A 26,400-nucleotide genomic window follows, 5' to 3' on the forward strand; every position below is an offset into this window, starting at 1 on the left:
TTTAACCTTCTTTATAAAGGGGTTCACTTTATAATGTGTCCTTCAAAATCCAGTGTGGAGACTCCAATCTTAGGTGCTAAGATTGGGAAGCCCTGAACAGTTGTTAAGTAGCCAAAAAGATGCTAAAGAAGACAAGGGGTCTCTTAAAATCACCTCTGGGTAATGCCCTGTTTGTTTTGAATAAGGGGGAGGAGCTGAGGAACCGTCCTTGGGGGATGGGTGGGGAACGTGGCTGTGGTGGAGTCCACAGCCAAAGAACTGTGGCCCCGAGAGAGGTTGCATGTGGAGCTTGTATACATGGATCCCCAACCCATGTGCATGTGCATGTGCAATGGGCGGGCCTTAGTGCAGGGGTCTGCGTATCACTCTGGTGGCTATGAAAGCCAAGTGTTGGAGTGACAGCAGTGAGTACCCCTGGGGATTTGTGGTTACCCACAAAAGAGTATAGATTGTGTCACCAGTGTCAGAATGAGCGCATCCTGGGGATGGGTGTGGTGTGTGGCTTGAGGCTGAGACCACATTCAGAGGTCAGGAAGCTGATGGCTCCTGGAGTATGAAGGCAGATGCTATGAGTGAAGAGTGGTTCCCCCTCACATAAGCAGCATCTTCTGTTGGGAGCCTGCTGACTGAAAGGGAGCCTGAGTATTTGGAGAGCACCTGTTCACTCTGCACACGGAGCTCCAGGACATTAGAAGTGCTGCAAAGAGAACTTCCCATGACTGACTCCGGTTCTCTGAGAACATGCTGGTGCGTATGGATGATCCCCACTAACCAGAAAGCTTGTTCCAGCAGTAACTTATTCATCTGTATAAGCACAAACACAATTGTGTGCTGGTTTATTGTTCCTTTGTATCTTTAATAAAAGCTTGGGCTGGGAGAGTGAGAGGCAGAGCTGCTCTCGATGGCTCTCCCCAGCTCCTCCCACTGCAAATTCATTTGGACTCTAAGTCTTTGTTAATGGCAGAGAACTTCATCGGCTGTCCTGTCTGCAGCAGTGGCATCTGAACAGGGTCACAAACCCTGAACCTCTAGGAAGGTGCGTGTGGTAAGTGTGTTCTCTAGCTCCTCTATAGTCGTGGGTCGCAACTGACCAAGAGGGGATTATCTAAGGTTGGGTAAAAATGGGGCAGAATTTGGCTCATCATCATGAGACACAGGGCAAGCTAGAATTAGGCAGTTTTAGGGACAGTGCAGGAGGGACCTCTGAAGAATTTAGGGAGGCTTCAGAGATAAGGACAACCAAGGGAAAGTAAACCAATTCCACTAGGAAAAACCAAACATTCCCAGGACAAGGACAACATTGTTAATGCTGGTCCTGGTTTCCTTCATGTGGTAAAGGGAGGCGGAGATTTGAGAAATGGAGAGTGGTTTAATTTATGGACACCTTAGAAGGGCAGCTGTTTAACTTCAATGCAGGGATGCCCATCCAGAGGACTGGGCCATAAAGATAGAGATGCAAACAAATGGGGAAAGAAAAAAGCTGTTAGATAGGAATGTAAGATCCCCCACTCAGTAGCAAATTAAGTGAGACGCAGAGAACTAACCAATCACAATGAGACTGGTGGAGCTTTAGAATAATGAGGGTAAAAAGGTCTATATTCCCTGAGACACGACTCCACTTTGGCTTCCTTGCCCCTCCCAGGCCTGGTTCCCTGGCCTGGGAGTCCCACTTATTTCTGCTCTTTTTCTCCTCAATAAACTTTTTTTCTCTAAACAAAATCTGCCTCTTCTTGCTTGCTTGCCTGAGCGTCTGCGAAGTTTCCTGCTGTGGCTTCGTGAGACACCAACCCGTGGTGGTCTAGTGGCTGGGGCTCAGCGCTGCCCTGCAGCCTGGAATCCGTTCCTGGCTGGGAGACTAGGCCTGGACAATTCCGGTATCAATCATTATATAATCCTTTTAAAATGCCTATTAGAACAGAGTGGAGCCACTGTCTCCATCGACAGCTTAAATGAGCTGTTAGATTGGGTCCTTCAGACCCCTCCGTGGTTCCCAGGTGAAGGTGTTTTGGATGTAGAACTTGGCAAAGAATTGGTGAAACTTTGAAAAGGCATCATGAACAAGGTATGAAAATCCCTACTGTAGATTTTTCAACATGGGTGTTGGTATGAACAGCTCTGGAACCCTTCTAGAAAACTTTAAAAAAGGAAACTAAACATAAACATGCGGTACCTGATATTTCTCAGCCTTTCACACCTTGAGCACCACTAAATGAAAGGGAAACTTGCTCTGAAAGTAAAATCCCTAGAAATACATGGTCCCACAATCATCCTTTACAGAAGGAATACGTTGTTGGTTCAACTTCCTTAGCCAAAGCAATGAAGGAACAAAAGACAATTTTTGCAGATGGCCCGAAAATGGCTTCTGTATTGATGACTTTTCCAGTATTAAAAAAAAAAAAAGGGCGAGTTGACCACCAGGCATATCAACAGGTCGCTTTAGCAGCAGGTAGAGATGGACAGAGCTTGCCTCAACCCAGAACACCGGGTTGGTCTTTCGTGTGTATATTGCAGGAGCCCAGGCAGTTCCCTTGTTAGGCCCAGGCTAAAACTTTAATAATAAAACTCACATGTTCTTGCAAAACCAAAAAAAAAAAAAAAAAAAAAGGGGGACGTGGTGATCTTGGATCAACTGGGAGGCACTGCGTAAATATACAAACATAGACCCCAGAGTCCTCTGAGGGCCAGATTTACTGAAAGATAATTTATCTACAGGCAGCCCCTAATATCAGGAAAAAATAACAAAAAATGGCTGTAGGCCCTCAACAACCATTGGAAAATCTCCTGACTGTGTCACCCAAGTCTTTCACAGCAGGGATCAGGAGGAGGCACAGAAAAAGACCCAAAAGGCCCCGTATCAAGTGGAGGCTCCGGTGGCCGCTCTCAGAACTTCAGGGGGGGCTCCACGAGCGGGGGCAAGAGCTGTCAGTGCGGCTGCTCGGGGCGTGTCCAGAGAGCACCCGGCCAAGCGGTGGCTTCCGGAGAGCGGGCAGTTGCCTCTCAGACACGCCGAGTGTCAGGGTCATCACTGGGGAAGACACGGGCCCAGGCTGCTCTGAACGCAGACGGCCCTGGAGGCTCTGATGGCCCCGCCCTCTCGGTTTCCTCCTCCGCGCCCAGGCCCGCCCTGCGGTGGAGACCGTGCAGCAGCCTTTCTGGGGGCTCCTGGGCCCACGTCCCCCCGCCCTCCAACCTTGTCCCCTTGTCATTAACATCTAATGGGGTGACAGTAAGGAGGTAGCCAGAAAAACTATTACTAGGTGTTTTACCCCTGTGGGGTGCCTCTGGGACTCCTTTTGTTTTCCGCATGCCTTCCTAGTGATCCTAAATGCCCAACCCTGCCTCTGGGACAAAATATCTTGGCCAAGGGGGATGCTTCACTTTCTGTTCACCAGCCAGAACAGCGGGCCGCTCCCTCATGCATCCTTATTTTGCCCGTAAGGGTAGAAATTGACCCATCGGTCTGGTCTGACGGGTCACAGCTGGGGAGAGCAGTTTCCAGCTTTCCCGTTAAAATCAAGTTACGCTGCTGTCCCAGGTGCCAGGAGATTCAAAGTTCTTTTCAGTCCTGGATCTAAAAGATGTATTTTTTTTTTAATTCCATTACATCCAGACTCATGGTTTCTTTTTGCCTTGGAGGACCCTCCAAATTTCACGCCCAACTTGCTTGGCCCCTTGCCATACTCCTGCCCTCCTTCTCTTCAGTCTGTGCGTTCTGAACCTCTTGGTTAGTTTTGTCTCCCACAGGTTAAACGCTGCAAACCTTCAGCTTGCAAGTATCTCCAGTCCACTGACTATGCACCAGCCCTCTGGACATACCTGCTCTGACACCACTGCCCTGCCCTACTCCACCCCTTCAGGAAGTAGCCAGATAGACTCAAGGCCCCCTACCCTATGGCTGCTCGGTGTCTTGCTCTCTCTGGGGGGACTGAGAAAATCTGAAACTAGGAGAACTTGGGGAACCATAAAGGCTGAAACACAAGCCTATGCAAAAGTCCATCTTAAAGCGGGGTCTGGTAAAACTAACCCTACATGTGTGGGAGGCTTACAGCATATGGGTACTTGTAGGAACGTGACCTTGCAAACAGAAAATTTTTGATTCTGCCTGTGTGCTTAATCCATATGTTTTGTGGTCAGGAAATGTTCATGTTAGTTATAATGCATTCTATTCTATGTATCATGTTACTTGTAGTGACTCTTATCTGCAACAATGTATTTACAGGACATATTGGAAAATTATCACATTTTTAATACCAGCTGTTTCAACAGCTGGTAGCCACTTGGGTTCCAGTTGAACTCCAGGATCCCTGGCAAGAGACCCTTCTATCACATTCATACAAGAGTTGCTCCATCACTTAACACACCACACCAAAAGATTCATACAGGCTATGCCCAAACTAGTTATGCTTACTCTGCTTTGAAAACAAAAAGAGGGATATGTTAGGAGCCTGCTGCCCTAAAGGGAGCTGGAGTTTTTGGAGAGGACCTACTTACTCTGAATATGGAGCTCCAGGACATTAGAAGTTCCACAAACAGAACTTCTCCCTGGAACTGACTTTTGTTCTCTGAGGACGTGCTGGCGTGTGTGCATGTTTCCCGCTAACCGGGAAAGTTTGTTCCAGCAGTAACTTATTCATCTGTATAAGCACAAACACAACTGCATGCTATTTTCTTGTTCCTTTTTTCCTATCTTCAATAAAAGCTTGGGCTGGAGAGTGAGAGGCAGAGCTGCTCTCAATGGCTCTCCCCAGCCTCCCCTGCTGCAAATTCATTTAGACTCTGAGTCTTCATTAATGGCAGAGAACTTCATTGGCTGTCCTATCTGCAGCAACCTTCAGGAGCAGAATTGGTGGATCATCTGCTAGCAACAATAATCTTGTCTTGTTACCCCTAGGTTGGTGGCCTCCCTGGGCTTAGTTGCATTCTGTTGTATTTTGTTGCATTGCTATATTCAGTTGTATTGTTTACATTGTGGGTCATGGCTGCAGTGTTCATATTTGCTGAAGGAAACTATTGTGTAGATTGTATGGCGGAAACCCTCAGGGGGTGGATTGTAGGGTGAATGGGAGTGATCATGTTTTCTCCACCCTCCCACCATTATCATCTGTGATCCACACCTGTAGGCTTACACGTGTGCCTGATGGTGGCACCTGGGGTGTGGTGTGGGCATGCATGAGCACCTGAGCCGAGACTGAGCATATAAAGTCAGAGTCACAGAGGACCACGCAGCACAGTGCAGTAGAGACCAGCTGAGAGACCACAAGAGAACGCCAGAGAGCCCAGAAACAGTAAAGATTCACCAGAGGCTGGGACTCCTGCCAGTCTTCTGGCCCCCGGGTTCCCTTGCCTGCCCCGCACCTGGTCACCTCACTGCAAATGGTGTAGGAAGATCAGTAAAAGCCTGAGAAACCACTGAGGGCTCCAGATTCCTCCTCTACCCATCTGCCTGGGTCATGGAGAAACTGCTCTGTGCCTTCCTGTTGCAACAGTATTCATTAGGCTCCTGACCCATGGGATTATGCAGTCATATCTCAAAATGCCTGTGCTCCTCAGAGGTTGAAGAGATCCCTATTCAAGAGACCCAGAGCCCATGGGTAATGGGGGCTCTCCCTGTTGGAGCCCACAAGCATCTGTCAGATTGATGAGACGCGTGTGATCTCTGGCATTCTCTTGGGGAGGATGAGACAAATGCAGAGACAGTTTCAAATGTGAGCTAACCACTTCCAGGGCTCCTTTCAAATACAACTGTTTTTCTGGTGACTTAGATAATGCAGGAGCATCCTCAGTCTGCAGGTGCTGCCTCCAAACTACAGTGAGGCCAGAGGGACCATCCTCTGTTGTCATGGTGGCTGTGCACCGTCAGTGGTTCCTGAGGGGTTCTGTGCTTCCCAGCTCCCGGTCTAGTCTCATGTCAGTTTGAGAACCTGAGCAGGGATCTTAAGGCCTGGATGCACATTAGTCTCACATGATCAAATCATGGGCTGTGACCTTCTCCCCCAAATCCTTTGTCAGGTGGGACTGCTGATGACAAGGTGGAGAGGTTCAGCAAGTGTGGGAATATAAACTGGTGCAGCCACTATGGAGGTGTGTGGAGTTTCCTCTAAACACAAAAAATCGATCTACCATATGATCCAGCAATTTCACTCTTAGGAGTTTATGCTAATACCTAGGGCACACTAATATGAAAGGAAATCTGCCCTCCTATGTTTATTGCATCATTATTTATAATGGTCAAGATATGGAAACAATCCAAATGCCCCAAGCAGACGAATGGATCAAAAAGGCATGGTATATATACACAATGGAATACTACCCAGCAATGAAAAATGACAAACTCATGTTATTTGAGGCAAAAAGGATGACACTGGAAGGGATTATGCTAGGCAAAATAAGTGAAAAGGACAAAGATAAACATAGGATGGCTTCACTTATATGTGGCATATAGAGAAACTGAACAAAACATCAAGAAAAAGGCAAAAGTCGCAAGCTGACTATAGACCAGAGTCATACAGCAGGGGAAGGAAGAGCTCACGGCTATGGTGAGTGTTCCCAGGAGCTGGGGTAGTGGGAGAGCTATGGGGAATATACCTGAGGGGAGAAGCTGCACAAAAATGAACAACAATATATGAAATAAATTTTTAAAATTGATATGTGAAAGTACAAAACAATAGTTTGAGCAAATCTTTGGCAGAAGGTAATTACAACAATTGAACAAAAGTATAAAAATAAATATTTGAAGTAACCAGAAAAATAAACCAAGACAGCAGAATCATGGGAAGAAATTTCATCTTGAAGAGCTCCTGTAATGAGTAGAAACAGCAATGTGCAGCCTTCTCACCCGAGGGTGCTATTCCCCCCTTCCCCCCTCCCCCACAGACCCTACAGCCCAGTGTCTCAGGGGCAGAACAGAGCAGCTGGACATTCCAGGGAAAATATAAACCTGAGAGAACAGCAGAAGGGTTGCAACCAAATCTGAATACAAACTGCGCACAGGTGTGGGGGTGCTCAAGAAAATTGCTAGAAAAGCCACAATACCACAATACCAAGCCACAACACCAAGAGGTATTTTTGCTTTGAAAGAGTCAGACTGATCCTGGTGAAATCGGTGAGTCTCCACCTTTCAGTGATGACTTGTCCACTCCCCGCAAATCTCAGGCTGTCAAACACAAAAATCTTACTGGATTGAGCTATTGAGGGTGGGACTTTATAGCTGGACAGACATTTGGAAATTTGGGGTAAAAGCTAGGCGCAAGACAACCACTGAGAGGGGGATCGACACAATTGGAGTAGAAACTGCCCAAATCTTGGTTGACCTTTAAATCTCACAGATGCATGTTAAATCCTTCAAACCCAGGATAAAACCCATGTGGGTGCTGGAGGAGAAAGCACAGCAGCTGTGCACACTGCAGGCTTCCCTGTGGTACAGGCAATGGCCCATGGGGGGGTGGCAGGGAGGGAAATGTACCCCAGGAAAGTAACAGATGTGCTAAAGCTTATCTTTCATGTATTTGTAATTAAACCTGATTTCTCCACAGGGTTCACTGGAGTCAAGCCAAGGCTTGTCCTTAGAGATAGTACTTGGGGGAGACTGTCTCACCTCTGGGCTCCTTTAGAGAAGGTCTTTTCCTCCTGCACTGGGGTCTTCATAGCCAGAGACAGCTTATGGTCCCTTTGGCCTCCAGTCTGGCCTGTAGTTGGGCCTGCCCCTGCCTCTGTAGATAGTGGGACAGTCCCTCTTCCGACGCCCTGTGTGACGGCAAGGAGGGCATGGCCTGTGGCGGTCTCTTTGGACACTTGTGGCTGAAATGTCCCGGTTGCTTCAGGCCCTTTAAGCGGCTGAGGTCCCGAGCATCCTGGGCACACATGTGGTCTTGGATGTCTAAGGTGGCGGCACTGCCAATGGCTGCCGACATGTACTGGGTCTTTCTTCCTCTCCTCTTTTAGTCTGGCTGGTCTCCCTGTTACTGTTGACCTTGAAGGTCATACCCAAAAGTGTGAGAAAAGGGTTTGAGGCTCTGGGTACAGGGCAAGACTGGCTAATAAAGGGGCTTCTAGAATGGCTTCATTTTTTACTGTCCCTGGGGCCAGATTAATATATATTTTTTATAGCCTCAGCAAGCCTAGCCTGAAATAATGCAGGATTTTTATCGGGCTCCTGAGTAACCTTGCTCCGTTTGTTATAATTGAAGAGCTTAACAATTGTTTTTAAAGTAGCATTTATTATTATTATTTTTTATCTTATATATTTTTTACATCATTTTTCATTTTTGCACAATGTATGCATTTTCATCTTGGTTATAGTCCCCATACAATTCCCACCGCCCCCTTGTTTTGATCCTAGTCCCTCCTCCTGCCCCCCCACCCTGTAGTGTGTCTCTGGTTTATAGTTGCTTGTTGAATTATGGAAACAACCCAAAAGCCCCAAAATATATGACTGGATCAAGAAGATGTGGTACATATACACAATAGAATATTACTCAGCAATCAAAAAGATAAACTCATGCAATATGCAGCAACATGGATGGAGCTGGAAGGGATCATGCTCAGCGAAATAAGCCAGAAAGAAAAAGAAAAATACCAGATGGTCTCACTCATAGCAGGAATCTAGAAAACCTAAATAAGGGACCAGGAAAAAGACTAATTATAATAAATTAAAAATCAAAATTAACAATTGTTTTTGTGTGCCCTGAAGGAGGCAGGTGATCACTTGGTTGCTGCTTTAAGGCCAGTTCTAGGGACCACCCACCAGAATGTATGAAGTTTTAAGAACTCATAAATTTTAGAATCACTTATATTAGTATATTTTTATGATGAAAAGGTGTAACCATTTTTTTAAAAAAGATTTATTTATACAAAAACTGGGGTACAGGCCAGAGGCGGGGAAGGGTGAGAAGATTCACCAGAGACAGAGAGGACAGCAGAACAGGCAGATGAACCAAAACACTGCTGAGGGGAGCAGAGGGAAAGAAAGGAGAGGTCTGCCGCGCCATGTGGGTATCTCCCTGACAGTGGGGAATCGAACCCACATTGGAGAGGCTGCGGACAGCTTCACAGCGCTGAGCTCAACCTGCTGCGCCACTGGGGAGGCCCATGTAGCCATTTTTTTAATGGCAAAAAAATGTTTCTTTACTGGTTTTAATACACTGAAATTGACCCAATTTGTTTTTCACAAGAAAAACAACTTTATCAGATGTCTTAGGAGTCCTTTCAAGACTTTCAAAGAAAAATCTTTACTATTTTAGAATATTTGATATCATGGAAGTTTGCATAGGATTAAGAAATGTACAGATTTTTATAAAATACTTAAATACCTGGAGTGACAAAGATTTTTCAGAGTAGATCTTATTTTTCTCACAAGGCTTAGCAATGCTGACCAGATTATTAAAAATTAGTAAAGACAGCCCAAGAATACATTAGTTCTTGCAAATCAAAAATTTAAGTTTGGTATCATATAAGCACACTAGAAATATTAAAGTTTAATTTAAATGTTATTATAGTGAGTTAGAGGACCACATAAAAAAATTTTAAGATGCCTTTAACTAAATATTTTCTTTTGCTTTTCTGTTTTATAGTACTCTATTTCAAAGATAACCAGTTTTAATATGATATTAAACCCTTTTTTAAAAACACACATTTTACTTTACCTCTGTTCAGATTTATAAACACCCTAGTTTTTTTTTCTAGATTGTAAAATATTGAAGCAATTATTGTACTATCATCCCTTTGCACTAATGTCCTACACTTACACATATGGTTGAATTTTTTTCCTTTCAGTTACATGACATCAGAATTTCAGCTTCTTTAAAATAAGGAACAAAATGTAAACCTGAAAGTTCAATGATTTTAAATAAAATAATTTTAGATATTTAACACATTTTATAACTCAATAAAACTTTAAGTAATGATAAGTGGATTTGTCTTTTGGAATATAATTTCATAAAGAGAAGTTTTGGTATTAACATCAAACGGCAAATTTATCTTTGTTGACATAGAGCGGGTTAATCACTCTTTTTTTTTTTTTTGCTGAATACCATGAGCTTTTCTTTTTAAGTAATCACATTCAAACACAGAATCAAGTGCTAATTCCCAACATCATAACTGTAAGGCAAATATGTTTTAAATTAAACTACTAAATTTTTAATTGGTTTTTACCTGTGAAGACATGGAGAACTTTTATTAATTTAATTATAAGCAATTTTTACTGACTTGAGGATTTACTTAGGTCTACGATACAGGCAGCCTCCAAAATGATGAGTGAGGTCAGGAGTAGCAGAGCCCTGGGCGGGTGGTTAAGTGGTGCAAGAGAGGACAACTTCCCGCCTCAAAAGACCCCAGGAGTCTCTACAGCACACAGCCTACCCTGAGACTTTTCTGCCTACAGTCACCGTAGTTTTTTTGTTTTTTTTTCAAATTTTATTCAGGCATAAAAGAATTGGGGTGTAGGCCAGAGGTGTGGGGGGGGGTGAGAGGATTCACCCATGGCAGAGTGGGAAGCAGAACAGGCAGACTGAAATACAGTGCTGAGGGGAGCAGCGGGTGAGATAGGAGAGGTCTGCTATGCCATGTGGGTCAGCTCCCTGACTGGGGATTGAACTCGTGCTGCAGTGGCTGGTGATAGCTTGATAGTGCTGAGACTTTAATTTTTTTTTTTTTAATAGAGGCATGTTTTGTTTGTTTATTTGTTTGTTTGTTTGTTTTGTTTATACATGCACTGGGTACAGTCAGAAGCCCGGGAGAGAATTCACCAGAGCCAGAGCAGGGAGCAGAGCAGGCAGAAGGACCGAAGTACACTGCTGAGGGGAGCAGCGGGCGGCAGGAGAGGTCTGCGCACCATGTGGGACCCTCCTCCGGTGGCAGGGGAGCAGCCGGGGATCGAACCGGCGCTGCAGAGGCCACGGGCAGCTTCGCAACCCAGCGCTCAACCGCTGCACCACCGGGGAGGCCCAGTGCTGAGACTTTAACCCTTTGCCACCACGGAGGCCCCCACCCTAGTAGTGTTTTTAAAAAATAATTTATTAATATATATAAATATATGTATGTATACATATATATGTATAAATATATATAAATGTATGTATGTATGTATTTTACATCATTGTTCATTTTTGTATGATGTTTGCTTTCTTTTCTCAGGTGTGGTCCCCATAGAACTTCCACCACCAATTCACCTGTGCACCATCACCATAGTCCCTTGTGCTCTTCCCACCCTTGTTTTGATCCCTTGCCCTCCCCTCTCCTGCAGAATGTCTCTGATTTATAGTTGCCTGTTTTTTTTTTTTATTATTGTTATTATTTTTTCCCTGATCCCTTATTTGGTTACCCCATATTCTTCCTATAAGTGAAACCATGTGATATTTTTCTTTTTCCTTCTGACTTATTTCACTGAGCATAATCCCTTCTAGTTCCATCCAATGTTGCTGTGAATGGCATGAGTTTATCTTTTTTGATTGCTGAATAGTATTCCATTGTGTATATATACCACCTCTTCTTTTTCTTTAATTGTTTTTTTTTAAAGATTTGTTTATTTTTATACAAGAGCTGGGGTATAGGCCAGAGGCACAGGAGCATGAGAGGATTCACCAGAGACAGAGCAGGGAGCAGAACAGGCAGACGACAGAAATACACTGCTGAGGGGAGCAGCGGATGCGACAGGAGAGGTCTGCTGCACCATGTGGGATTCTTGCTGCCTGGGATCGAACCCGCTCTGCAGAGGCTGCGGACAGCTTCAGAGAGGCGGTGCTTAACCCTCTGCTCCACTGGGAGGCCCTATACCACATCTTCTTGATCCAGTCATCTATTTGGGCATTTGGGTTGTTTCCGAATTTTACCTATTATAAATACTGCTGCCATAAACATGGGGGTTAAGATATACTCACCAAATGAAGGAGCACCAACATATATAAGACAATTACTATCAGCTCTGAAAACAGACATTAGAGAAAATGCATATATAGTAGGAGACTTCAACACCCCACTCACCAATGGACAGATCAACAAGACAAAAAATGAACAAGGACACTAGAGCCCTAAATAAAGACCTAGACCTTATGGGTTTAACAGACATCTATAGGATACTGCACCCAAAAAAATACCCGAGTACACATTTTTCTCAAGTGTGCACACATCATTCTCCAGAATTGATCACATACTGGGCTACAAGACAAGCATCAACAGATACATTAAGATCAAAATCATTCCAACTATCTTCTCTGCTCATAAAGGAGTCAAACCAGAAATAATCCATGAAAAGAAAGCAAGGAACCTCTCACTTCATGTAGATTGAAACTCACACTACGGGAAACCCATGGATTAAAGAGGAGATCAAAGAAGAAATTAAAAAATACTTTGAGTTGAACGACAATGAGGACACAACTTTTCAGAATGTATGGACACCCTAATGGATTTTAACTGGCCCACAGGGCCCTGGTCATTTTGGGATCCTGGTAATTTTCTTTAATAAGAAAACATTTGCTTTAAGTTTGCATTCAAAGGTAATAATTGTTTCATGGCTTTAAATTAAGACAAAAGATTTACACTAGTTTCCCAAAGTCCTTGTTTTTCACTTGGTCTCATGAGAACAAAGACAGCTTCCCCATCAGCTGCCATGAGTCTCTCACTTTAGTGTCCAGCATTTTACCTCCTGCCTCAATTGTGGTGTCAGTATTGAAATTTATATTCCCAATGTCAGCCAGGATATTTTTGTTCTCTAGTTTATGAGCTGGCCAGGCAGGAGTTCAAAAGAAGATCTGAGGACACAGTCCAGGGATGAGTAGACAGTGGAAGCCTCATTACCCACCTGGATGAGAATGACAGGAAAAGCCCCCCATTTTTGGTCAACTCTGACCTGGAGCCAAAAGGTACCCCCTTTTGGATCTCAGAATTGTTGGGGGAGGGTGACCTATACCCACAAGTTGGAGGGGAGAGATCCCGTAGATTAGTCATCCTTACCCACGCCCAGCAGTCTTTCGTCCTGCTCCAACTGCTTTCCAGGAGTGTGAACACACAGTCGGGCACCTGCCTGGAGGGCAGGTCTCAGGGGCTGGTGAGAAGCCAAAACATGGAGAGGGGGCCTTTCCCAGCTTCCAGTACAATATCTGTGGTGACTGAATGGAGGAGCAGGGAAACCAAGGAGGGGACCCAGGGGCCAGTCCAGGGGGGACAGAAAATTTGTGAGGACAGACTCTGGGGCCGGCTAGGACTGTGATAGTTTCCAGGGTTCTGTACCAAGTGGTGCATGGGGAAAGGTGGGTGGGACTCAGAGCCTGAGACAGATTTAAGAGTCACAGATTATTAAGGCAAAACCATGACCTGAGTCAGGGATGTGGACAGAGACCACCCTGTCCAGTATGAAGAGCTGTGGGGCCCTGGACAGGGACGCTCAGGAAAGCAGGGAGCATCTCCTAAACCTGAGAGAAAGAATCTCGAGAAAAAGGAAACTCATTTGTTTTTCTAGAAGGTGCAGTAACAAACCACAGACCACAGGAAATGACATGGAACAGACCGTTCATGCTCAGTCATTCTACAGGGGGTGGTTTGTTTCCATTTGAGGCCTAAAGACCCAGACTCCCATTTACACCACAGTGTCAGTGAGGATCATTTATGGATTTTAATATCGTCCTCTGCTTAGGCTCAAGGAGGCAAACTGCCCAAAAATGAGGTGGATACAATCTGAACACTTTTGATGGTCATTTCAGCTAAAACCTAGGAAATAGTTTGACTGTCCCACCACTTTACAAAGGTATGTCGTTTGCATGCTGTTATATGAAATTATTTTTATTTTTATATCTTCAAATAACTAAGAAAAGTTGATGGTTGATTTGAAGTTTGTCTATAAAGTTTCTGGCTTATGTATTTTCTGTTAATAACTTATTATGTAATGTTAAAGTAGTACTAATGTAAAGGAACTGATGTGACTTGGGTGACTACATACAGGCTAATTATAAAATTAAATCATTATTTCCTTCTTTTTTAAAAGATTAATTTTTATTTATTTATGTATACAAGAACTGGCCAGAGGTATGTGTGTGGGAGGAGGGAGGTGACGAGATTCACCAGAGACGGAGTGGGGAGCAGAACAGGTGTATCTATTGAAATACACTGCTGAGGGGAGCAGTGGGTGAGACAGGAGAGGTCTGCTGCTTCATGTGGGTCATCTCCCTGGCCAGGATCCAATTCATGCCGCAGTGGCTGGCGATAGCTTGATAGCACCCACATTTTAACCCCTGGCCAGCAGGGAGGCCTTATTTCCTTGTCTTTTCATCTAACTTCAGACATTCGTTTTTCTAGAAGAAATGACCATCTCTTGCTCTAATGAAATTATGCTTCAGGTATTGCTTATAAATACAAGTTTGTCTAATAAACTGATAATAAAATAATAAAAATGATAATAAAAACTTACCATAGATATATAGGGTAATATATGGCTGTGAAGATATGAAAACAGCTAAGCTGCTCTTATGATTGACTAATAGTCTTGTGGATGAAAGGAAAAGGGAGAATTAGATAACTTATCTGTTGAAAGATCAAAGATGAATAACATCATATATTGATATATTAATTTATATGGGGCGATAACATATATTTTGGAGTTTTATACCTATAACCCCTAAAAACTGCATGTATGATTGAAAAATAAGTTATCCAAATAAATAGAATAAGAATAAATAACTATGAAGATGAATCAGGCATGGACACTGTTCCAAGGAGTGTGTGGTCACAGGAACGTGCTGAGAATGGAGGGGCAAAGATGGCTTCAGATTGGACTGTGGTAGTTACTCAAAAGATGGGGGGACTGATATATTGTTAAGTGTGACACATCATTAAACTATTCAAATGTTCATTATATCCAAGAGAAGAAAAGAATAATATACATAATGTTCTTGACAAGGGTCAAAACTCCTTTAACACTATACTTAAGGTTTGTGCATTTCTCCAAATAAAGTTTTATCTCAAAGAAAACTCTTAACCCAATTTGAGCTCTAGTTGTTAATTGGAATGCTCAATTGTTGAGAAATGAAAAGTACTGACATGTACAACTAACTTTGAAATGCTTCAGAAAAATAAGATGGATGAACAGAGATGTATCCATGGATAAAGATAAGTGATAAAGCAAATGTGGCAAATGCTAATGCTAGGATCTAGGTGGTGTGCTTTGCACTGTTATTTCAATTTTTCTGTGGTCTTGAAAATATTCATAAAAGGGCCTCCCCTGGTGGCACAGAGGTTGAGCGCTGGGTTGCAAGGCTGCCCACAGCCTCTGCAGCGCCAGTTCGATCCCCAGCAGCAGGCGAGGGTCCCACACACAAAAAAAAAAAATCATAAAAGATCAGACTGTGTGGCAGTGGCATGAAAAAGACTACTCTGAGTCCATGTGCAGAACAATGAGAAGCCTGCAGGGACCACACCATGAAGGAGAAGCACAGCTCCAAGGGCATTTTTATTTAGAATCAAACAGAAAATTAAAAATATCAAAGAAGCAAGCAGGCAAACGGGGAATGCACAAGTGTGGGGGGACTTGTAACCAGCTGGCCCCAGACAAAGCTGGAATATAAGGGAGAGAGTCAGTGTTTTTGCTACTCTAGGCATAAATCTATTGCTTTTTCCAGCACATGCTGAAACAGGACTCTCAGGACTTTTGCCCTGAGAGGTTCCTTATCTCAAACTTTCCCTGTTCATATTCTGAGAGGCACAAAATAGTCAAGGCAAAGAATAATCTAAGCTCCCACATTTCCTTCCCTTTTGTTTTATGGTGGGTCAGAATCAGGAGAGGAGTCAGCAGGAGGCACAGGAAGGGGTTGATATGGTGATGGTTGCAGAAGGGCCAGTCTGGCCTCAGCTTGTCTGGGGCATGCCAGAACAGGGGACAGTGGGTCTTAAGCACTGAAAGAAAACATGAAATACAAAATATACCCAATCTGGTCATAACCCATATTCTGAAAACCAATTTGTTGGGTTTATCCAGTGGGCTGGATCATTTAGATGGCTTAAGGTGGCATTTTTTGCCTCTTGTTGCAGCTGAGCCATTTGTTGCTGAAGTTTGTTTCTGAGATCTAGAGTATCTCGTCCCAAATGATCGTGGAAGGCACCGTGAAGGCGCCATTGGACGTCTTCCCAAGAGGAAGTGGTGGTAAAAGGAACAAGAGTACAACACATTAGGTTGTACTGGGCATCACAACTAAGTCTGGTGCGTGTCCTGAGGGCTTGTTGATGTTCACCAAGCCAGGACACTGCGGCCTCGAGGCAGTTGCTGTAAGATCTAGTCCCTGTAAGATTTCCTGATCACTGGTGGTTTGAGTCAGGAGTTCAGAAGTAACAGTTTGAAAATACCAATTCATTTGCTGTGCAGTGTGAATGGAGTGAGAAAGGGTGACTATAGCAGTAGTAGCAGTTGCGGCCATAGCAGGGGCAGCAATAATAGCAGCTATGAGGACACCCGAAAAGAGTATGTTCTAAAGCATCAGTAATTTGTTCAAAAGCAGATTCTCAATCCACTCATGAGTAAGATTACCTGGCAGCCAGACCTCAGCTCTTTGTTTTAGGACAAACAGATGAGTAATGTTAAGGCTAGTGATGTTATGGTGAGTGATGAGAGGGGTTAACCATGTGGCACTGGCATGAAAGGTGGTGTTAAAACATTTAACCCTTTGCTGGCTAAAGGCAGAATAAGTGGTCACCATAATGTTAGGTGTTCTGGAGGTCAAAATAAAAATATAGGGTCTAGAAGTACAGATCATGACCTGAGCTGAAGTGTCATTACTGGACCATACAAGGCGTCTAGTCTCAATATGATCCTTAACAGATCACTTGGGGGGGTGGGGAGGGTAGGGGGAAGGTTAAGATGATGCACCAAAATGCTTTTTTAAGGGACATTTGAGAGTGATGTCTGACTCTTAATAAAGGCCCAGCTAAACCTAGATTCCAGTGTTCAGGATAGCCATAATAATTAAATGCAAGGGCCCAGTCCCAGGTTGTGTTAGTTTCCTGGACCAATAAATTTCAAGATCCCCAGTTTCTAGGGACTGGTTAGCAAACAAAGAATTTACTGTAAGATTAGTTGATCTACAGATGACCCAATTTAGGTCCAGGTCTTCTCCAAGAGGTAGCCAGGAGGAGAACAGATGGGACATTAGGTTTAGGCAAGTTTTCCCCCAATATTGATGTGCCTCCTACTCCTGCTGTTTGAATGAAAATTTGATGTTTCAATATTTTTCTATGATTTTCACCATCTGTACCTAGATAAATGTGATTCATGTACAATTGAGTTTGAAAAGGGATGCAATAATGACCAGAGCTGTGGGTAGCAAGGGTGCAAATGGGCAGATCTACTGTGAGGAAAAACCAAACGTGAACAAGGAAATGCCATCCACCCTGAAAACCCTCTTGGTTACATTTAGCACTGCGATTTCTTAGTGGACCCACAGGAGGAAGCCAATTCCCTCCAGTAAACTCATTAATGCAGAATAGGTGCCTTTACCTCTCTCAAACCTTCAACATTGGAGTAAACTAAACACAGGTGGATTTAATATATGTGTTACAGGGCAGAGAAAGAAGTACCTTAGAACCCCCAAACGTGCCTGCTCTAAATAGGTTCTGCCATCTGCCGCATCAACAGAAAACACAGAAGAATTTATTTTTTAAAAAATATTTTGTTATATAATTCCTACATCATTTTTCATTTTTGCACAATGTATGCATTTTCATTTTGAATATATTCCCCATACAATTGCACCCCCCCCCCTTATTTTGACATCCTTTCCCCCTAACAAAAGAGCCCCTCCATTCTCAGCACATTTCTGTGACCACACTCTCCTTGGAACAGAGTCCATGCCTGATTCATCTTCATAGTTATTTTTTTATATTTATTCAGATAACTTTGATATTTTAGCCATATATGTGTATATGTGTGTGTGTGTGTGTGTGTGTGTGTGTGTATTTAGGGGTCATAGGTACAAAACTCCAAAATATATGTTTGTGTTTAAAAAGGAAGGAATGTATTGAAAATAAGGTATTCTAAAGGTACTTAAAATAATTTAAAGATGGTATCTTTAAAATGAAATGGTATTAAAAAGAAAGAAAGCAAAAGAAAGTGTTGAAGGTCTGAGAGAGGGATTTTAGTTAAAAAATTGTGTGTGTGTTCAAATGACTTACTATAAAATATTTTAATTAACTTGAATATCAGTAGTGCACCTATGTAACACCAAGCTTTAGTCCCTTATATATATATATAAATTAAGGTATTCTAAAACTGTTTTTGTTAGGGGGAAAGGATGTCCTGAGCTAATTCCATACAGGCTTTGTGGACTTCACCCCCACTCCAGACCAAAGCCATCAAGACATTGAGAAAGACAAATCCCATCATCACACAAAGGGTTGCTGGGACCTGAGGGTGGAATTAAGCACCAGGTTTGGTATAAAACCAGACACATGGGCCTTGGGGCTCTCTCGGCTTCTTGGCTCGCTGCCAGCTTTCAGAGTGCCATTGGGATTCCAAGTCGGCGGAACGGGTAGGGCGCATTCAACACTATCTCTCTCTTTTCTCCCGGAGTTGTACATTTTCTCATTTCCCCTTTTCCCTTGTAAATAAACCTTTTATTAACCTTTGTGTGTGCCTGCAGTGGAGTATTAATAAGTCCCCTTTAAGCACGCAGGTGAGGACCCACAGTCAGGCAACCAGTTTCATATCGGGGTTGCCCTGTAACACTTTCACTATTTTCTTGTAATCACTTAAAAGACTGCTCAGGTAATCTAAAAATCCTGGTGGTCTTTTACCCTCAGGTTATCTGAAAACAAACAAACAAACAAACAAACAAAAAACCCCTTATCATATCAGCATTGCTGAGCCTTGTCAAAGAAATAGATTTACTCTTAAAAATCTTTGTCACTCTGAGTGTTTTGTAAAGATCTATAAGTTTGTTCTATAAATTTCATTATGAAATAGGAAAAGTTTTTGTCTTTAGAGGACTCTTAAGACACCTGATAAAATTGTTTTTCATTGTGAAAAACAAACAACTGAGTCAATTTGGGTATATTGATACCTCATAGGAAGTATTCTTATAGGATTATTACATGTTTTCAACATAAATGTAAACTAATGAGATTGTTCTAAAATACATAAGACTTCTTAAACCTAATAAGCCAATCAATTATAAAAGGGCTGAGAAAAGTTATACTCAAAAATTCCACATCATGTCAGGCTAAATTTGCTGAGGCTATAAAATGGTATACTAATCCAGACCCAGAAAAAGATAAGCATTTTAGCGGTCTTCTTCCTTAGCCAGCCTTGCTCTGACATCAGGTGCATGGTCCAGAGACTAAATCAAGGGGCTAAGATCCTTTTAACCCTTTTGGACATGGCCTTCAAGGCTACAGTGACATGGAGGGGACTCGCTAGACTAAAAAAAGAAAGGGAAAAAGACAAGAGAAGGGCCCAGTATATGGCAGTTGCCATTGTCAGTGTCCTGCCACCTCAGACTCACCCAAGGTCCCATGTGCCCCAGGGCATATGGGACCTCAACCTCTTAAGGGTCTGCCAGCTTGCTTCTACTGCCAGCAAGCTGTACATCTCAGTGGCAAGTAAGCTGCCCCCAAGGCCATGCCCTCAGTGCCATTGCACAGAGCACTGAAAGAGGGACTGTCTCACTCTCCAGAGAGGGAGGGACCAGCCCAACCCATGGGCCAGGATGGGAGGACAGACTTGACCATCAGCTGCCTCTGAATATGGAGTACCTGGTGCAGGAGACCTTCTCCGAAGAAGCCCAGAGGTGAGACAGGCTCCTCTGTTTACTGTTTCTATGGATAAGCCTCGGATGACCCTAGAAGCAGCAGACAATAAGATCACCTTTTTTGGTAAATAAGGGGGCAATTCCTCTGCCTTACTCCAATTCTTTGGACTGACCTACTGGTCGATTGTCCCCCTCACCAGTACTGATGCGCAGCCTGAGCCAGGACACTGTACTGCATTACTTCCTTGCTTGCTACAAGGCACGTGTTTATGTTTTTAGCCTTGCTTTCTTAACTTCCTCTATTAGGACAGGACATGGTGGGGGCCTCCCCAGTGGCGCAGCGGGTTGAGTGCTGCGCTGTGAAGCTGTCGGCAGCCTTTATAGCGCAGGTTCGATTCCCAGCCAGCCAGGGAGAAACCCGCATGGCAGACCTCTCCTGCCTTGCCCGCTGCTCCCCCCAGGAGTGTCTTCGGTCTGTCTGCCTGTTCTGCTCCCCGCTCTGGCTCTGGTGAATTCTCTCACCCTCCTCCGCCTCTGTACAATACCCCAGTTCTTGTATAAATAAATACATCTTTAAAAAAAAAAAAAAAGGACAGGACATGGTGACTAAATTCCAAACTAGCAGCTTCTGCAGCCACGATTGGCTCTCCCAGCTGCTGCTACAAAAGACGGGAATAACACGGAAGTCCTAATTCTCACTGATCCCACCACTTTGGCTGCAACCCCTCCAGGTGTTTGGAACACTACAGTGCCAGGCTGAGGTGTCTTTGCCACCCCTCTTAGGGTCCAATTAAAGGAACCTCCTCTCTTCCTGATGGAACCACAACACCCCTCAAGCCAAAGCCCAACAATGCTCCTTGAATCCCCTAGTCTCAGTGGCTGTGTAACACCATGGAGTTCAGAGCTCACTCACACGAGTCTGTGCCCTCCTTACTCTTAAATCCTTAAAAAAAAAAATAATTCCTGTCCTGGCTGTTCCCCTGCTCCATTCTCTTACTAAAACTCTTTTTTTTTTCCTTCATTTTTCTCTAGCTTGGGCTCTGCATCCTTACTGCCCTCATCGGGATCATCTCTCAGCTGGAAGCCAGCAAAGTCCATATGGTCCTTCAATGTTACAGGGCAGGGAGAGGGGAACCCCAGAACCCTGCAAACCTGCCTGCTCTAGATAGGTTCTGCCATCCGCCGCATCAACACAAAACATACAAGATTTTAATGGGAAGGAACTGGTTCCCTGCCTTGTTTGGACAAAAACAGAAACTTAAAAAAACAATCCTGAATTTTTTTCTGCTTATCTTTAAAATTGTTGTCTTCGCTTCTAAGTCTGATGTAATGGTTAAAACTGATACTGATCCTATGTAAGGATTTTAACTTCTCTCATTGGAAACCTTGTGGTTTATTAAACCATGTATCAGAAATATAGCTAAAAGGGTGTACTCACAAGTTTTCCTGCAACATGAAGAGGTTATTTACAACAATGTAAATCATTCAGACACCAGGTAAAATCAAGGGTGATTAGCAGAAGCCATTCGTAAGTTCACAAGCCTCGATCCAAATACAAGACAGGGCGAGGTGATTCGGGGACTCGTGCTATTAGTCAGTCGGCATTAGGTATTTGAAGAGAATTCCAAAAACTAGCCATGGGACCCCAAACTCAGCCACAACAGCTTTTAAAAGTGGCTTTTAAAATCTTTAATAATAGAGACTGAAGTAAAGGGAATAAAAAGAAAAGAAAAAAGAAGGCTGTGGTGAGTGAGTGAAGTCAGGGTCCATTAATAAGCACCACCATTGCCAGTGCCCTGCAGACCCAGGCTTCCCCAGGCTCAGAGTGACAGAAGACTGACCTGTCTGGAGGAATGAAGGCGCTTCAATGGCCCCAGGCTACAGGTACAAGTCTGGGAACTGACATAACCCAGAAATCCACCTGGGCCGTGCCCCAGGTGCAAGCAGGACGGCCACTGGAAAAGGATTGTCCCTTCTCTGAAAGGAGGAGGGACCAGACTCTCAGCTGCCAGCCCCCACCTCCTGAATGCCTCCTGGACTACAAGTGACAGGGCCCAAGGACATCGCCGGCTACCCAGCTGACCATTTCATGGCTAAGCCTGGGATAACCCTGGATGTCGCAGGTAAGAATATTAATTTTCTGATTGCTATGGGAGCCACTTACTCTGTACTCACCCAGCATTCTGTACCCACCTTCCCTTCCTCACAAAATATAATAGGAATGGCCTGAACAAAATCAAAGGTCACTAAATCTGTTTACCACCGCCCAAGAAAAAAACATGTATCTACTCCTTCAACCTACACATAGGACTAACACTTTTTGTATCTAAGTATTTTATGTAAGTTTGCTTCTTACAGACAACAGTCTCCCACAAACTCCGCTTTACATGACTGGTGCTCCTGAACACTTGGAATTGTCCTTATCCTGGAGCCTGAAAAGGGTCTGACACCATCTTTCTAATGCCACTCTACCTCAAAATTGGAAGATATAAAACCTTGGAGTCATCATACTTGGGTAAAATCTTAACATTTAAAAAGGTGGACTGTGGTCCTCACTCTAACTTAACTAGCAGTTTTCACTGGCTTGCTGCTCTGCACACACACAAGCCAGCCCTCCCTGTCGAGTCCCTGGCTATCTGCCTCACTCCAGCACCTCAGGGTTCCCCTGATGGGTGTTGCCCTAACAAGGGACTCATGAGATTTAAAACAGCTCCTCTGCTAGGAGCAAATATCCCACTGACATTCTTTCTAGTCTAACATCACTCTAAAATGGGTTGTTTCTCTGGTAAAATTTATTCCCATGTCACAGCCCCAAAACTTGCTATTTTACTGTTCATCTTGTTAGTAAACCTGACACTCAATGCCTGGCCTCAAATGACTACATGTTACCGAGTGTCCTTAGCCGCTGCTATACTTCTCATTCTCCTCTTTAAACCTTAACACACACAATCTCCTCATCAAACTTGTTTCTTCTAACCTAGGGGGAGCTCTTCAAGTTTAAACTCCTCCAAGCAAAAACAGCTGATCCATAGAAGAGGAACAGCCTATCCAGATGCCCTACCCCTTGGACTCCAGATGCCCCACCCCTTGCCTCCTTCCAGAACCAGCAACAATAGGTAGCTCAGGGACTAGTGTTAGGGAGACCACATCCCAGGCCCTTATAGGTAGGACCAGCTCTACGTCCTAGTCCACCTAGAAGCAGCTACAGAAGAAAATGGACCTCCTCCCTTCAACTCCCCAAAAGATTTTGGGCCAGATATGGTCAGGGGGGGAATGATAGAAGATCAGAATAGAAAGACTGGAAAGGAGGTGCCCCAAGACCAGAACCTGACTCACACAAGGAAGTGGGGGTCAAGGGAATAACATGACCATTAGCCCAGCTGTAGGGGTCATGACCCTTAGGCACCAGGGCCTTATCACAAGGCAGGAGACCCAAGCAGGATCAGATGCTCCAGGGAGTGGAGCACAGACCTGAGGGGAAAGATATGGAGATTGGGCCCATCCTGGAATCTCTGGTCCCTTCCTGGTTTTGCCTAGTTATCCAAAGTCAGCAACAAACAGGCCATTCCACGGAGGAGTGAGTCCTCCCAAACAGAGGAGTTCTCCATCAGTGCAGTCTCTGCACAGGCTCGGGGCAGCACTCCCTCTGCCCACCTGAGACTATGCAGGTGCCTCTTTTCACCAACTCTCTCCCTCTGCAGGGCAGCAGCGTCCTGCCTGCCCATGACCTGTACCTGCCGGGACTTCTCTTCACTGACGTCCCGCAGCAGGGTAGCTCTCCTCAAGGCTGTCCCTTTCCCTAATAAACCTGTTATTTAAATATAACTAACGCCTCTGTCTCGTGGAGAAACTCGTCTGGGAAACTCGCCGTGTGTTGCTAAAAGGGGAGCTCTGGTGACACCTTTCCCAGAGTGAAACCAAAGACCCCGCACTAACTCAAAAAACCTCATCATTTAGCACCCAGTGTGGGGCTTTTCACATCATCTGGTGCCAGCATCAGTATCACCAACTGGTGCTTGTCTAGCGGCTGGGACTCAGTGCTGCCCCTGCTGCCTGGGATCCTGTCCTGGCAGGGAGACTAGGCCTGAAAACCTGCAATTTCGGTGTCATTACCTTACTGTTGTCGTTTTCTGAGTCTGGGTTTGGAGTGCGGGGGTCCTTAGGTTCACTGTGGGAAAGATTTCACCACAGCTCCTGTTTCAGTGACACCTTGCGAGTTCCCAGGCAAGTTTCTCCAGGAGACAGAGACATTAGTTCTATTTAAAGAACAGGTTTATTAGGGAAGGGATAAAACAGTAAAAGACACTTGCATAGACACAAGCAGGCAGGAAGAGCTGCCCCAGAACAAGAACGAGCCATTCAGTCCACAAGATCCAGCCTCTTCCTTTTCTGCCCCTCCCAGGAGGCGGACATGACGTAGCCTTTGGATTTCGGGAAAGTCAACGGAGCAACATGGTGGCGAAGCAGCGCTGCGAGTATGTGCTCCCCTAAACACAGTCAATAAGGAGAAAAAGCGGCAGGTCCCTGCGAGAACCGGGAGGCCGGCAAACGGCCCGGAGAGGAGAGTTGCAGGCACAGAGGCGGAGAGAGGCGAGCAGCAGACCCCGCGCCTCCCCCACCATTAACTCCAGCGCGCCCCGCCCCGCAGAAGGGGGGGAAACCAGAACCGCCGCGGGACCCGCAGGACGCGAGCAGAAGGGAGGCGCTTTCAGCGGCCACACCTGCGGCCAGGGGCGCTGTGGGGACCCGCCACGGCCGTGAGCCAAGGGCGCTGGGTCGTAACAGACTCGGCGCCCCCAGAGCAAGGCGGGGACCCCGCGGAGACCCGCCAACAGCCGAGGGCAGCCGGGAGCGCGGGAAGCACCGGCGGGGCGGCTGCCCAGGTCCCGCCCGCGCCCTGGGGCTGTGGGGAGACGCGGAGCCGGCGCTGGGGTGAGTCTCCGGAGCGGGGTTCACCCCTGGTGGACCCAACTCCTGGTCAGGGCGCACAGCCATTGTCACCTCCCCTCGGGTCTCTCGCCCACATCTGTGTCACCCAGTCCACGACCAAAAGACAAGCGCAGTTTCTTCACGTGTCTCTCAGCTCCACGTGCCTCCCCCAGGTCTTCTGGCTCCATCCTGCTTCCTTCCTTCCTCAGTCTCCTCTGAAGCTTCTTCTCTCCCTGCTCAGCTCCACCCTCCCTTGGGTGGGGCAGGAAATCTGGAACCTTCCTCTTTCCTGGGGACCACCCTGTTACACTGGATAACTCAAACAGAAACACACATTTTTTTTTTTTTATTTTATAGAGGCATGTTTATTTATTTGTTTATTTGTTTGTTTGTTTTGTTTATACATGCACTGGGTACAGTCAGAAGTGCGGGAGGGTGAGAGAATTCACCAGAGCCAGAGCGGGGAGCAGAGCAGGCAGAAGGACCGAAAGTACATGCTGAGGGAGCAGCGGGCGGCAGGAGAGGTCTGCGCGCCATGTGGGACCCTCCTCCGGTGGCCGGGGAGCAGCCGGGGATCGAACCGTCGCCGCAGAGGCCGTGGGCAGGTTCGCAACCCAGCGCTCAACCGCTGCGCCACCGGGGAGGCCCGAAACACACATTTTAATTGATTTAATTATTTTAGGTGAGATGACATTAAATTTTAGCTTTCTTAAAATAACAAGCAAAAATTAAACCTAGGGCCTTCCCTGTCGCGCAGCAGTTGAGCGCTGGGTTGCGAAGCTGCCCGCAGCCTCTGCAGTGCAGGTTCGATCCCCAGCTGCTCCCCGGCCACCAGAGGAGGGTCCCGCATTGCCGGGGACCAGCCTCCGACAAAACGTCTTGTCAGGGGTTCCTGAAGGATGAGACGGCCTAGGCGAAAACGAAAGAACTGAAAACTTAAGGGCTGAGGGGAAGGGAATGAGGAGACACCGACACTTGGTTGAGGTGTTAGTATCTTCTGCCGAGAGACTCAGCAGGTCTTTATTTATATTATTAGTATAATAATAAGGAAATACATTATCAAGTGTAAAGCATAAACAATTAGTATATTATGTTTTCCATAGACTACTGGCCCCTACAGGTCTCAGCTAGACGACAGCTTTCAAGGTTAACAGATAATAAACCAAACCTAACATTAAAGCTACTTATTTTTATTTAGACAATTATTTAAAACAGTGAATAACCGCCAGTGCATCCCTATCAGCTAAAGCCTAAGCATCAAAGGACTATTCTATTCACATGACCTTCAGCCGGAGACCAGCTGCAGTTCAGCTATCAGAACTTTTTCTACCTAGAAATTCCTTAACTCAAATAGCTTTATATTAAAAACTTTCCCAAGAAACTTCAAGAGAAAACAAAATAGAAGGACCTACTATGATTATTGTATTGTAATGCTTGTCAGGCATGCTCAATAAGTTGTCTTCCATTGTCAAGTAGGCCAAATTGTTTAATAATTAGTTTCTAATTTCCATGCCGTTTATTTGCAATATACTGATGCATATAATATAGTGTCTAATGTACTTTTTTGGGAAATTTTTTTTTATTTATGACCAAGAACAAAAAGTGAAGGAATGTTAGATCTTCAACCTCACGGTGTGAGGCACAAGGAATCTTCAGCTCCACGGTGTGAGGCCCTTTGGCTTCGGCCCTGGTTGAGGCCCTTTGGGCTTCGCTGCTTGCCAGTGTCTTATCTGGCTGGGGCATCAAGGCCTCC

At 45.0% G+C, this 26,400-nt stretch overlaps 1 protein-coding gene across 1 annotated transcript in view; it reads left to right on the top strand.

Moving 5' to 3' along the window:
- The window catches only part of LOC119252020 (HLA class I histocompatibility antigen, A alpha chain-like), a 161,902-nt gene that overhangs the window by 131,356 nt on the left and 4,146 nt on the right, over nucleotides 1-26,400 (top strand). The gene's annotated exons all lie outside the window — the stretch shown is intronic.

Source organism: Talpa occidentalis, unplaced genomic scaffold, assembly GCF_014898055.3.
Source record: "Talpa occidentalis isolate TD23 unplaced genomic scaffold, MPIMG_talOcc4v2.1 talOcc4.2, whole genome shotgun sequence".
Lineage (NCBI taxonomy): Eukaryota > Metazoa > Chordata > Mammalia > Eulipotyphla > Talpidae > Talpa > Talpa occidentalis.